This window comes from Pinus tabuliformis, chromosome 9 (genome assembly GCF_031772625.1).
Source record: "Pinus tabuliformis cultivar Carrire ecotype Pingquan chromosome 9, CPIR1, whole genome shotgun sequence".
Classification (NCBI taxonomy): domain Eukaryota; kingdom Viridiplantae; phylum Streptophyta; class Pinopsida; order Pinales; family Pinaceae; genus Pinus; species Pinus tabuliformis.
This window is the reverse complement of record NC_142307.1, coordinates 668,004,221-668,018,435: the sequence shown is the minus strand read 5'-3', so window position 1 is coordinate 668,018,435 and position 14,215 is coordinate 668,004,221.

Sequence of the window (14,215 nt, the reverse complement as noted above, 5' to 3'; positions counted from 1 at the left end):
GGCTTTGTCAATGGATAAACAATTTCTCCCTACCCTTGTTAGTGCGGATATATATGCCTATGCCTTCACCTTTAATGAGCATGTTCCTAGTCTGCCTTGTCGTCCATCAGTCATGGGTGGTGGCTAGATGGAACTCATCGGGGAGTTATAACCAAAGTAGGAAGAAAGTTATTCAACCATAAGTTATAGCCCAAGGAAAGGAATCAGAGAGTTAGCCGCCCTCTATAGAAGGGAGAGCCCTCATAATGCATCCCATGTGGTGATGCACCCAAAATTATTTGGTTGGTCTTATTTCATGTAACGAACCTCCTGAGCCTACCGAGGAAACCCGCCCCTAGGATCTAAAATTTTAAATTTTCTACTTCATTTTCTATAAGGATTTGCCCCTTACTACAGGTGTTATGTTCCTTTAAACTTTCATGACCATTTATTTCTTCTGAAACTATTCTTATCGACATACCCTTAGATTCCTTATGACCAATATGACATTTCTAAATTGATCTGCATGTCCTATGGTCTCAATGAAATCATTATCATTACTTTACTCAGTTGTCCTCTTTAATCATAATGATATAAATTAGTGGAAGGAAAATAGACCTAACATGTAATAACCCACATCATCTGTTAAGTAGTTTCCATCACCATCATGTTCTAACTTAGTTCTAATGTAGTTAATTTAACCATGCATCAGAATCACCTAACCTTTAGCATGCAATATCAAATTAAAATGGTGACTAGGTTTAGATTCAATAGCTATGAACTACCATAAACAGGTTAGTGTAAGTATATCTATCCCATTGACTCTACTTATGGATGTAATAGCATAACATACATAAGGATGAAACCATTGACATAATTACAGATAACACTACCGACATAACTTATGTAATATGAATATAGAATCATTATCCAGATAGCACATAAGTTAGAAGTAATACATATCCACTATCCCATCCAGCTCAACATACTATACCCTTCTACTAATTTAACTTGAAAACACATTAAAAAGCCATAAACGTCATATGCATAAACTGAAATTCTTTCCATACCAATATATAACGCAACATCTATATAACTGAAACAAATAATAAGAATATAAAGGTAAGAGACCGACATACAACACATTCCACACATGTGAATCCATCTAAAACAATCACTTGGAGGGAGGAGCACCACCACCCAACCATGAATCACTTATGATTCCCCCCGAGCCGAAGTTCTTGCCAAGGATCAACTGTTCTCAATTGATCGATGCACTTGGTATTTAATACCCTCTTTCATGATTTAGTTTCCATTAGCGGCGTCCCACTTTTATGGATTTTTCCATTTGCCTAGGTCTTTTTCAGAAAAGCTCGTCTTTATCTCCCATGAGGCTTTTCCTCATAAAATCTTGCCTTTATCTCCCGCAAATATTTTATGTCCGATGGATCTTTATCTCCCATCCATCCGATGGATCTCCAATCCATCCAAGCTTATCTAGAACCACATATAGAAGCTTTATAAGGAAAGATTCATCTCTATCCCATTCCACATGGGATTTGGCAAGAATCTCCCCTCTCTTGGTGCTTCACCCTCCAAGTGATTAATTTTATTAATTTATTTAATAACACATTTTATTTTCTTAATACATATCACCTAGCTTTCCTCAGCTTAGGTTTAGAATAGTTTAACCCACAATGGAGGGTATCACACATAGCTTTAGCTCAGCTTAGGTTTATAATAATTTAGCACACAAGGGAGGATATCACACCTAGATTTAACTCAGCTTAGGTTTACAATAATTTAGCACACAAGGGAGGGGTGTTACATACTCCCCCCTTAAATTTTACACTGTCCTCGATGTATCACTGCATCATGTCCTCGTTCATAGGTAGCTAGTTTTTGAATTAACAACTCTCATGGCTCTGCCATCTGCTGCAATTTTTCTGATGTACATCAGTCACAAAGATTGCTCCTCTCCCATAGCTACATTGGTCACTAAGAGTGCTCCTCTTCCATAGCTACATTGGTCACAAAGAGTGCTCCTCTTCCATAGCTACATCGGTCTCAAGGAGTGTTCTCCTTTCATAGCTACTTGTAACATTGTTTTCAAACCATTTGTGAGAATTTATAGATGCAAATTTTAACTATGATACATATCATAATCTGTTACTTAATATTACTAAAGCAACTATTGCTAATTTTTTGTTTTATCTGAAGAATGCATGTTCACTTCTGACATTCTTCCAAGCCTTTGTGTTCTTTGTTGAACACCTGCTTCTTGCAATTTCTCTACATACAACACATCTGTTAGCATATTTTCCACATCAATATGCCTGCAATGCCATAACATATTAGTTCACATAACAATATATATATTCATCATATATACTCTTTGTAATCATATGTATGCCAAACTTAACCATGGTTACTTATCCTTGAACCACTTCTTACTTTCCTTCTTTTGTGCAACCACCCAGTCGGTTGTCCTGCCAGACATCTACCCAATGTCTTCATGCACACCTGCATGCAATGTGTATTATACACTGATATACATATCATATTTCAAACATGTAACATATGTAGTCATACGGGTATCGTATGTACTGTTGTACATAGTACCATCTGTGCTACAACCCATCATACCATTCCCATGGTATCACCTACATGACAAAACTTTGTCCACATATTTTCCTACCATGTTAGTATCATACCAAACATTCTTTTATCTTTTTCTAGCAATTAAAACAACTGTGCTCAGTTGACAAGGAATTTGTATGAGCATGGTTCATTTCTGTAATCAGAGAAAGTTTTGTCAGGTGGAGATCATTTCCAGATTTCATTTGGTTACAATATCAGTAGCATAGTATTGTATTCATGCATATTTTCATCATACCTTCTGCTTAATGTCCTAAAGCAAACTATTAGCTCACAAATTTTGAAATTCAATTGTTATTAGATCATAATTCATCTCGTATGATTTACTATTGCCCTTTGTATGCCTCAACAACTTGTTGGCCATGCATAATTTAGTGTAGTTATACCTGAAAGTTTTTACTACTTTCAATCCTACACCCCTTTTAGTTGTAAGTGTTTATGATCTCAGGGTACTTACATGTTAGCTCCTCTTTAACATTAAATTACCCTTAACCAAAAGATGAGTTATCTATTTTATGAATTCTTGTTTGAATTATGCAACATTTCTTATGTTGTCCAGACACATTATCAATGCAATCCAATAAGAGAACCTCTCAAAATTGCTTGGTACAAATTATGCATTTCAATTTATATGATATCAATCTATTTAAATAGATTGTTAGATACCATTTAATTGACCCAGTGGTCCATACCATTTGTGCTACTTCATCAATTACTATGGTTTGTACTCAAGGATACTTATAGGTTCCATTATGCATATCCATTGAAAGATGCATATGTCCTGGAAATTTGTTTAAGTTTCCCCTTAACCATACTTTCTTCCAACCGAAGAACAAATCACATTGTATGTAGATGCATTAATCAAAGGATTAATTTGAATGAAAATTTGTACAGGTTATATAGTCTTGTACTATAACATGTTCTCACCATCCTTTACCTTGGTATAATACTTTCATAGCAATTATACCATTTATAAGTTGTTTTTATAGCATGATGACCATAGTTTAATCTTTGACCAGAATCATAGTCTATTTTTATGAGAATTGTGATTCTTGCATTCATGAAGGCAACATATGTAAGTGTGCCACTCAAGTAATGATATCTTCCTCCCATATGCATTACTTGTTATTAATATTAAACAAAATTGAACAACATTACTTTTAAGGCATTTTCTCCCTATTGCATGCTATAACAACTTTAGTTATAAGATTTTTCATGTCAGTAAGACTAATAACCTTCAATTTCCTTGTCCAGCCTGACTCTTAAACATAGTCATGCATACTTTGCCCACTTACTTTTGGTACATAACAGCCCAACCATGTATGCTAGCACAAATATAACTTCAAGCAATTCAAATCCCATACATGGAGGAAAAACCCAATTTTTTTACATGATATGCCTATTTGTAAGCATCGCTAGCAGTACAACCTTGATTCTACAAGTCACAAACTATCAATCCTTGCACAACACCACTATGTCCAACATCCAAGCAACAAAACATACAGTCTATCACAACACAACAACAACTCCACACTACTTTACCAATATAATCATTAGGTCAATCATGCTCTTTCCTTCTACAGAACATACTCCCCCTTAATAGGCATTGGGGTAACCAACATCTTTATGATTGTTGAAGAATGACTTTTACTTTCTTTCAACATGTAAGAAATCATAAGGTTGACTAACGAATCTAGAACCAATACCAGAATTCATCAGGAAGTGCTTACATGGAAGATTCATATGACTCATTATTATGCATGGATATTAAGCATGATCCTCTTCAAAACATGTGTAATTGAATGACCACTCAGCCAGACTATGGTAACACATACAAAACAATTCATGACAATACATGGATATATGTATCATTACACAACAATAAAATAATGATACAATTCTAGACTTTCTTTATTATGCAATCCTCCTTTCAAGTATTAGGTGATTTTATTTAGCCATGCATCTACACAGCAATTGTATCATTTTTCTTTTATTCACCAATTTATTCTTCTTTTATTTTTCTTAAATATGCATAGCATCACTATTCAAAACTTAATTTATTCTTTTTACTTCTTATAAGAAGTATGTTTGTCATGTCTCAATTTCTTTTCCAAATTGGAAGGGTTCATATTGGTTAGATATTACCCCCAGAACCTAACAATAAGGTATGTTCTTAAGTTGCAAAGTTTCATACTCTTAAGAAAATACTTATAATCTTAACATGATCTCTCTTCCATCAATCAAAAGCATTTGGGCTTGCTTCTTATTAATTACCTTGGTTTATTTGTGGTACACAAGAATACTTATAGGTACCAATATGCATATCCAATGCATAGATCATGGTATATAATAACATGTTAAAATAGATTCCCCTTAATCATATTTTTTAAAGGACAAATTATACTCCAAAATGCATTGTATATAGGCGAATTATATTGAAAAATAATTATGCCATTTCATACTCTTACATGCTCTTTATAATCTTTAACATTATTCATGGGAATCTTTACCATTACATAACTCAACAATTCTTCCTTTTATTGTAATAACCATGTTATCAATCATTATTTAAATTTTTACCTTTCATTCCAACACGGATTTCCAAGGATTCACTCTACTTTGCTTATATGGATACTTACTTAACTTTTCACTTGATTGAAGTTTTTTTTTTTTTAAATGCACAACCAAAATTTGGCATGGTTAAAAGTTATTTGATTTCATAACAATGTGAAATATTCTAGCGGGGGATAGTAACGTGTGCAGGCATTTTTCAACTTTTTTTCTGCGCATATTGATAGTTAATGTAAACAAGGCAAAAAAGTCCCATTTTGTACACCCAGTGTAAAAGTCGCAATTTATCACCGAAGCACAATTCAAAAAGAAAAAATTGACAACAATTTTAGATCCTTTTAGCATCACTTTTAATTTTGTATCAGAAAATTACCAAAATAACTCTTACGTCAGGCTTCAACTCCACATAGGCTGACGGCTCCATTGGCCCATAAAACAGTTATTTCATATTGCTTGTATCTCATTAGTGTGATGGATTTAGAGAGTTTCTTCGAAAATTATTATAATCCAAGGAGGCATTAAAAAATATCCAGCTATTTTAAAGGTCGGTGCATGTTAGGTTGGGTGTGATCGAGTATGTTCATGTAGATTCTTGGGGTAAGTAGATGGGAGACACAACTTGATGGAGATTGAGGGTCGATGGTTTCTAAGGTATTACATATTTATTAGAATATAGGAAAGGAGAGGTGGATTCAAACATGGATTTGGTTTAGGCCAAGGTGACAGAGGTTGCGGGGACTATTGCGGAAACCGACAATGAGCTCGAAGAGACGAAGAAGAAAAATGGGTTCCCATGATGAACCTTGGCCACTTGGTAAAAAAAGGGAAAATCCATTCCCTCGAGCATATCTATCTTTTATTGTTGGCTATGAAGGAGCACCAGATCATGGAAGTCATGTAGGGTCCTGTTGATGCCTCTAAAATCGCTGCATCAACATTGGGGATAACCACCCGGTCCGGACCTTAGTGCAGCTCCTTTTCCGTTTGGTATGGTGGCTCCGACTGGATATAATGGGACTAGTTTCCCAGTGATGTATGAGTTGATGGGTGATTGTTTTATAATGTGTAACGAAGGTGATAAGTGTTTTATCCTACAATTCAAAAATATACAAATATGCTAATCTAACCCAGGTATTCTATAAACAATGTGATTTCTAATTATTCCTAAAAGATAAATAATCATATAGATGGCTTACTTATCAATAGAAAGATGCATTCATATAATGATTACTTTGTTTAAGAAATTAAACAAAGTAATTATAAAAACATTATCGCATTCATCACAATATATATCGCTGACATATATCCTTTGAAATAAACAATTCTCAATCTTCAGAAATGATATAATAAAGAATCGTTTGAAAAAGCATACATATATCAACAATAGCAACTTTTAAGAAATGTTCATTCACATAAAGAAATAAGACAAAAACAGTGATAGAAGTACCACATGCATTTGAATCCTTCCGATGTAAACAACACTCCGATTCCACTTTCCTATTTGAGAAAACCTCCAGAAGATGCAAAAGTGCAAGTCTTGAAAAAGCTTCTTTCACAAAAATGTAGAACCTTGATCCACTTTTGATAAAAAAATATTTAGAAGTACAGAAGTGCAACTCCCAAGTCAAGTTTTATACAAATTGAGGACCCTTTCTAAATACATGAAAGGGTCTTAAATAATAAAAATAAAAACTAACTATCAACAAAAATCGCTATGAGCTGTTCAAACTGTAGACATGAAAATCTGGGATTTGCTATAAAAATAGCAATGTGATAGCGATTGAACTAATTCATTGAATCGACTTCCTTTCTTGTGCTTGTAGCTAATAGATTGCGAGCATTGGCTGGATTTCCGGAGGTTGACTCATCCTGGAATGTAGCTGGGCTGTGTAGGTGGCATCAAAGAGTTCGGGAATCATGCAGTTGACTGCGTCGGAAAGGCATTTCATGGCCATCTACTGGCTATGTGGCTTGACTAAAAAAAACCAGAATGTATCCCATGTCAAGTTTTGCACTTCTTTGATCTGTTTTTCTCTGCTTGCCAGCTCTTGTCTCCAATGATGTTCCAATGCCTTTGCTTTCAGGAGTTTACCTAGAGAGCAATCGGAGATCAAATTAGACATATGTAAATTGTTATTTACTAATTTGATTACACCGTTCATTGCAGCTTTGGATCTAGAAGTTGCTCTTTCGGCTTTCATTAGCTGGGACTCCCATTCCGAAAACAGGATTTCCTTGTGCGATTCTTGTATTTTTGGCAAATTGGCAGCCATTCCTTCTTCGGAATCTTGCCAAGAAAGAAAATTTGTTATCCTTTCATCTGCTTTTTCCAATTCTAGTCTGGTGTCAACTGCCTTCTCAATCAGTGATGCAGAGATATCGCACAATGGGTCAGCCAATGATATATTATGGCAAAGGATGTTCAACTGCCGAGACAAGGCTTTGGTTATCTCCAAGGCTTCTTTTCTGAATTCACTAACCTGTGGATAATCGTTGTACTTTTATATCTGTAATTGAATTTGTGCAATTTGATCTTCCTTGGCCTTCTTTTCCTACTTAATTGTCATCTAAAGTCTGCTTAGTTCTTGAGACAACTTCTGTTGTTTCTGGAGAGTCTTCTTATCAATCTTCTGTTTCTCCAGTTTCAACTGCTCTTTTAGTTGCTCATTTTGCTGTCTCTGCTCTGCTAACTATTATTCAAGTTGACTAATCCTTTGTTGTTCTTCTGTTGATTGCACTTCAAGTTGAGTGATCCTTTGATCCTTTTCCCTGATTAGCTAGCTGACCTCTGAGGCTTTGTCCATTGTTGTTGTTGTATAAGCCCCTGCATACTGAGATAATTTAGTTAAATCCTCAGAAGGATTGACTTCTGCCTTCCATACCACATTCATCATTTCGGCCTGAGGAGTTAGAAGAGGTCTTTGATCAATTTTCCTCTTTTTCCTCTTCCTTTTAACCACAGCCCTATGCTTTGGACTGTAGAATACATCTAGGGGTGGTATTTATTCTATTTTTAGTACAATCTCCTCTGTAGGATTTTTGAGAATGATTTCTATATCCTGCTGAATCTTGGGTAGGCCACTTGTCCCTTCAATCGGAACACTAATAACCTCAGGCTTTTGTGTTGCAGGCGATTTTGGTGTAGTGAGATTTTGGGAGTCATTTGGGTTCTTGATGATTAGATCGAACTGCTCCCATTCCTTGATTAAAGCAGGATCAATATTTATATCAGTATCAAGGATCTCACTAGTTCCTTCCTTTGTCTGCTCCCTTTCAGGGCTCTTTTCCTTTTCAGGAGTCTTTTCAATAGTTTTTTCTTCACAGTGGCCTTCCAGTTGCACCATAGAGGTAGTATTTAACAAGTCCAAAGGTAGTGTTTGCAACCTCTGTGTCCTGAACTTCAAAAATTCCTCTAATCCCTCTGCTCCCAATCTGATTTTTGCTAGATGTTTCACTTGAGAAAATAACTCAGCTGAAGTGAACAAATCATCATAATCATCCTTCTCATGTTCAAACTTTGCAAGTTTGACATGAGAGGTGAAATTGTAGGCGACTGCTTTCGGATCATACTACCTCTTTGGGATGACTACTAACTTTAACATTTTAATTTTCTCAGCTTCCTTCTTTGCATGTTTGAAGTCATGTAGTGTGAAACTACCACATCGAAGGGGGAATGAAGGCCAGATTTGTTTTTTGGACTCCTTTAGGTTCCTTGACATCCCTGCTTCTGTTATCTAATAAGCTATTTCTCTGGAAAATAGTTTATCAGGAATTTATAAGGGGAGGACATGTGGATCAGTAGTGCTGCCAAAAAGTATGATGTAGGTGAAATTCTCTTCACCGAACCAACTACCAATTGATGTTAGGTCGACACTGGCTTCATCAGACAACCGAGGAGCGGGTTTGTTGAATATAGCATAATGAACAGGAAAGACGAAACCATGACAGATTCTATAAAGATGATTTTTATAATGGGCTTTCCACAATTCCTTATGATAGATATGAATGGGGTTGGGTCTTGTGGAGTCCATTTCCAACCTAAAATGGGGTAATCATAATTGAAACAGATGGTGTCCAAAATGTAGGCACTCATATAAAACGGGGGTATTACCTGGGTAGTCACAAACCTGTTTCTTCTATAATCAAGGATTTGGTTGGCCATTTTATCAGATAAAATGGTTGCCCAATCCATGATATAAGAGTTAACTGCTGCTTCCATTAAAGGCACCATTTCTATAGAAAACTTAGCCGAATCATGGACTCCAAAGAGTCTGCATATCATAGCACCAGCATAACAGTAAGGAGATGCTAAGGAGTCTACGGAGTACATACCCGATGATTCATGCTTGTGTTTGTTTGGGTAATGCCTCCACTGCTTGATAGGGTCTGACTCCATGTCATTTTCCTTGGCGAAGGATTCCAAAAATGCCTTGTTGTACTGCTTCTGTGGTTCAAGCAAATGGTACATCTTTTTGATATCTTCCGCCCTGAATGACCCGAACATCCTTCCATCAGCCGTAAAGAATGCTCTGTCTGTTATGCTGATACTCTCAATTACCCATCTGACCAAGTCATTGTAGGGTAATATTTTAGCGCGGGTTGCTATTATGTGAAGATAAGAGCTGGCCAAATCCTTAAGAGTACTCTCTGACTTGTCAGTGGAATCCGTTGTTCCCTTTTCTTCTTCAATCTCTTCTGGATCCTCGGCTTCCAGTAAATTATATATGCTTTCCCATGAAGCTTGGCCTAGATTGAGGCGGGTAGTGTCAGCTATCAGGACCTTTTTTACTGGTTCCTCTTTGGTTATGACAGGAACCTTTGGTTTCTTTGATTTCTTCGTCATTTTCGCTGGATTCATAAATTCAGACTTGGTCTGCACAATGAAACAGAAGAACGTAACAGAGGAAATATTTGCTCAAAGCTAATATACAATATACAAGATTAATGGCAATTAAGCGCAATAAATGTTATGGATTTGATATATTACACTACCACGAATGAAATCCTTGAAGGATTCAACCATAATTGCTTAATTAATGATTTTCCATAACTGCCAACGTGACACTTAAATGCCATAAAGATATGTCGCATCGCAAATCTTGATAACAATTCTTTTAAAATAAATATCGTAACTTCCCGATCAACGATAAGCGATTAATCACATATCGCATATTAGGAGGTATAACCGTTATGCTTAACTGTTTCCTTTGTAAAGTTCCGATTGCAATAGATGGTAAGCGGGATCACTTGAATAAAACGTTTTGCTTTTTATTTATAATTGAATTATAATTTAGACCCGCAAACATTCACTTAATGATTATATTTCACCTTTATTGAAAAGCACGCTTTCCAATAATGAAATCGCATCGGTGGATTCCAAATGGGAATTTGTTAAGCGTATTGTGCTTTCAGCGATGGCCGATTGCGATCGGCTTATTGCATCAGAAGATTTATATGACCCCCTGGAATGATTCCTTGATAAGTTGCGATGTGCGCTTTCCGATGGCGTTATCAGCGATTGCCAATGGAAACCTTAAGTCTATCTTTTAAACAAAGGATGTGACACATTCATTTATATTTGTTTTATGACAAGGTCTTGTTTAATATTTAAATTAGATCAGACCTTTTCATAAGGATTTTCATGTGTTGTATAGATTTTGCAAAGTTGCAATTGTTATTGAACTTAACCTAAAAGCAAAAGACTTATCACAACTATTGAATTTTTTAAAAGTTTTATTGATTTTATCTAAGTTCTAAAAAGGGAACCCATTTCTTGTTAAATTTTTAGATAAAAATTTTGAAATGGGGAGGGTTTTTGTATAGCAAAACAGGTCCTCAGTTGAAGGATGAGGTCATGAGGCTGATGCATGTGCATAAGCAAACGAGGGAAGGGTAGATGACTCAATTCAAAGCATTTGTTGTTGTGGGTGATGACAATGGGCACATAGGGTTTTGTGCCAAGTGCAACAAGGAGGTGTTTATAGTCATTCGCAAAGCCGTTATTTTGGCGAAGCTTTCAATTATTCCCGTGAGGAGAGGTTATTGGGGTAACAAGATTGGGAAGTCACATACTGTGCTTGTTAAGGTCGTAGGTAAGTGCATGGGCGTCCGATCCTAGAATGAATTCCAATATCGATTATCTGCGAGATTTGTTGCTGCATCTGAAGAAAACACAAAAGAAGATGTGGGGGCAGCTGGAACCCTAGCCGCCCCTACTCTTGGTTCGTGAATTCCCTTGTGCGGTTGTAATGACACCTCACTGTGGAGGCTCCATAAATGGTGCTAGTTCAAGGGTTTCATCTCAGTAGTGTGTGTATTGGGGTGGGTTATGTTCCGGGGGCTTGTCCATGTATGCAACTACCCTGTTGAATAATGTAACTAGTGTCGGTCTTCATAATTGTACTTGAGTCATGATGTAATCTATTCATCAAAAAGAAAGAAAAATAAATTTTATTATTAAAGAAATTAAAATATTAAAGCTGGGTTTCATGGTTGGGTCAATTGTTTATAGGTAAAAACCTCCATTGCAGGCTTCTAGGGTTTATGTCAAGTGTCCTTATCCATGTCATGATGTAAAGAACCCTTCTTGGGATTTATTTGTCAAGAAATAAATTTATTTTCATGTAAATTAGGTCTTCTAGGCATCCTCCACCAAATCGGCCTAAACTGAGGGGCATAAACTACTATACGAAGGCGACAACTCGACCTCATTTGGAGAACTCACTCACCAAGTTCGATTTATAATTATCGGGGCAGTAAAAAGTGCAAAATTCAAGGAAGAAGGCTAGGAAAGGAGAAGGAGGTCTATCCCAAGCATAAGAAGTCAAAATTCTCTCTCTCTATCTCTCTCTCTGTCACACACACACACACACACACACACGTGTGAAGTTGCTAAGTTGCTAGAAGGGTAAAAAATTTTGTTCTATTGCTAGGCCAAAATTCTGATGCTGGGGGTCGAAGTGCTGAAGCTGGGAAGTCGAATTTCTGGATTGTTGTTGGGTTAAAGTTGTTGGACAATAAGAGACTATTGAAGTTTGTTGAATCATTTTTGAAGGCCGACTTGGTTGAGGAGGAAGGTCTATTGGTTGAGGAGGAAGGTCTTGGTTCATCTCATTTTGAATTACTGAAGGAAGAGTTCTTGACTGGGTTTTCCCCTATATAGGGGTTTTATCCCTAGCTGAGTGCCTACATATGGTGTCCTTGATATTTGTGTTTTGGTTTTGGTATTTTCTTGATGAACTAAGATAAAAAGGAACGTAAGAAAGATAATAATAATTCAAAGATATCACAAGTAATTATCAACATAAGAAAATCTTTATGCCTTTTTTATTTTCTAACATGGTATTAGAGCTAAGGTGAAGAAGGAAGAAAAAGGTAGTTTGAAGATGTATTAAATAAAAGGATATCAAGGGAAGGTCATTAAGGAAAAAGGATCATATAAAGAGAGAAGTATACTATTTACAGGAACTATGTCAAACTCAATGAAGGCATAAAACAAACTAGAAGGAGCCTCTAACTACATCCCCCGGAAAAAGAGGATAGATATTATTCTAAAAAATAACAAATAATTGAATCTTGTTCAAGGAAAAATCAAGAAGCCTACAAATGGATCAAGTGAAGCAAAGAAATCAAAGTTTAGAGAAACATAAATATTGGCTATGAACCTAATAGTGGATGGAGTAAAGGACAACTTCATCCCATACATATTCAACATAGATTCCACTCAAGAAATGTATGAGGCTCTTAACAAGATATTCACAATCAAGAACATTGGTTAAATAGAAAGTCTCAAGAATGAATTAAGGACAATTAAGATGAAAAAAGACAACATTGTATCATCCTACTTTATAAGGATATCTAGAATTAGAAATGAACTCCAAGCAATAGATGAAGTTGTCCCAGAAAATGAGCTCGTAATTAATGCTCTTCTAGGACTACCAAAATACTTGAGTGCCTTTGCATCAGGACTTAACAATTGGAAGGATACACCAACATTTGAGCAAATGTGGAATGCATGCAGTCAAGAAGAAGCTCGAGTATCGTCAGTAAACAAAAAGGAGGGTGAATAAGAAAATACCTATAATGCTTATTCTTCTCATCATAAAAAGAAAGGAACCTTCAAGAAGTTCAAAGGACCAAGAAGAAAGTTGACCTATCCAAGGTTGACTGTTACAATTATCACAAAATGGGTCATTATAAAAGTCATTGTCCTAAAAGTCCAAAGAATAAGAAGAGAAATAGGGATCAGAAAAATGTTATCGATGAAACTCCATCCAAGAAGAACAAGATTGAAGAGTCGAAAGTCAAGGACTTATACTACTAAGTCCTCTCTCTCTCTCTCTCTCTCTCTCATATCTCTTTTAGTCTTCTATTTTTAAGTTTTGAATTGTTTTCCTTTATGTTTTGATTTCTAGAGTTTGTAGGTCTAATAAATCTTGTTATAATATTTTTCTTTTGAATTATTTTGATGAGTTATAGGTGTCCCTCTAGATTGGATTAAGAGGGAGCCTTCACCATTTTACCAAAATATAAGTATCTTATTCCTTGTCTCCTCTTTTATGTTTGGTTTCTCTCTCATATCAAAATGTGTTTGTATTTTAAGCTAATAACCTTTACTTATATTCCCTGGTTAGGAAAGTTTGTTGAATGCTTAAAGGCTATGAAGAAGACTTAAAAGGATAGATTTGAAGCAAGGAAGAAGATATATTGAAGCTCATCAAGTATTGATATCCTACAAGGTTTGTTAAGAAGAAACTCAAGGTATGTCTTAGACTATACACTTTGTTATTATTAAAGTCATCTTCATAGAAAAGGTATGTTCATTCTCTTTTGAAAATTTTACTCACATTGTTATGATTAGGGTTTTGAATCACAAAGATTCTTGTTAGGGTGATTAATCATTAGATTGAATCTACCCTCATTATATTATCATTCTTGTGGAACCCTAAAAAGGTTCATTGTAAAACCCTAACCTAAGGGTATGTCAATATTGATTAAGAAACCCTAG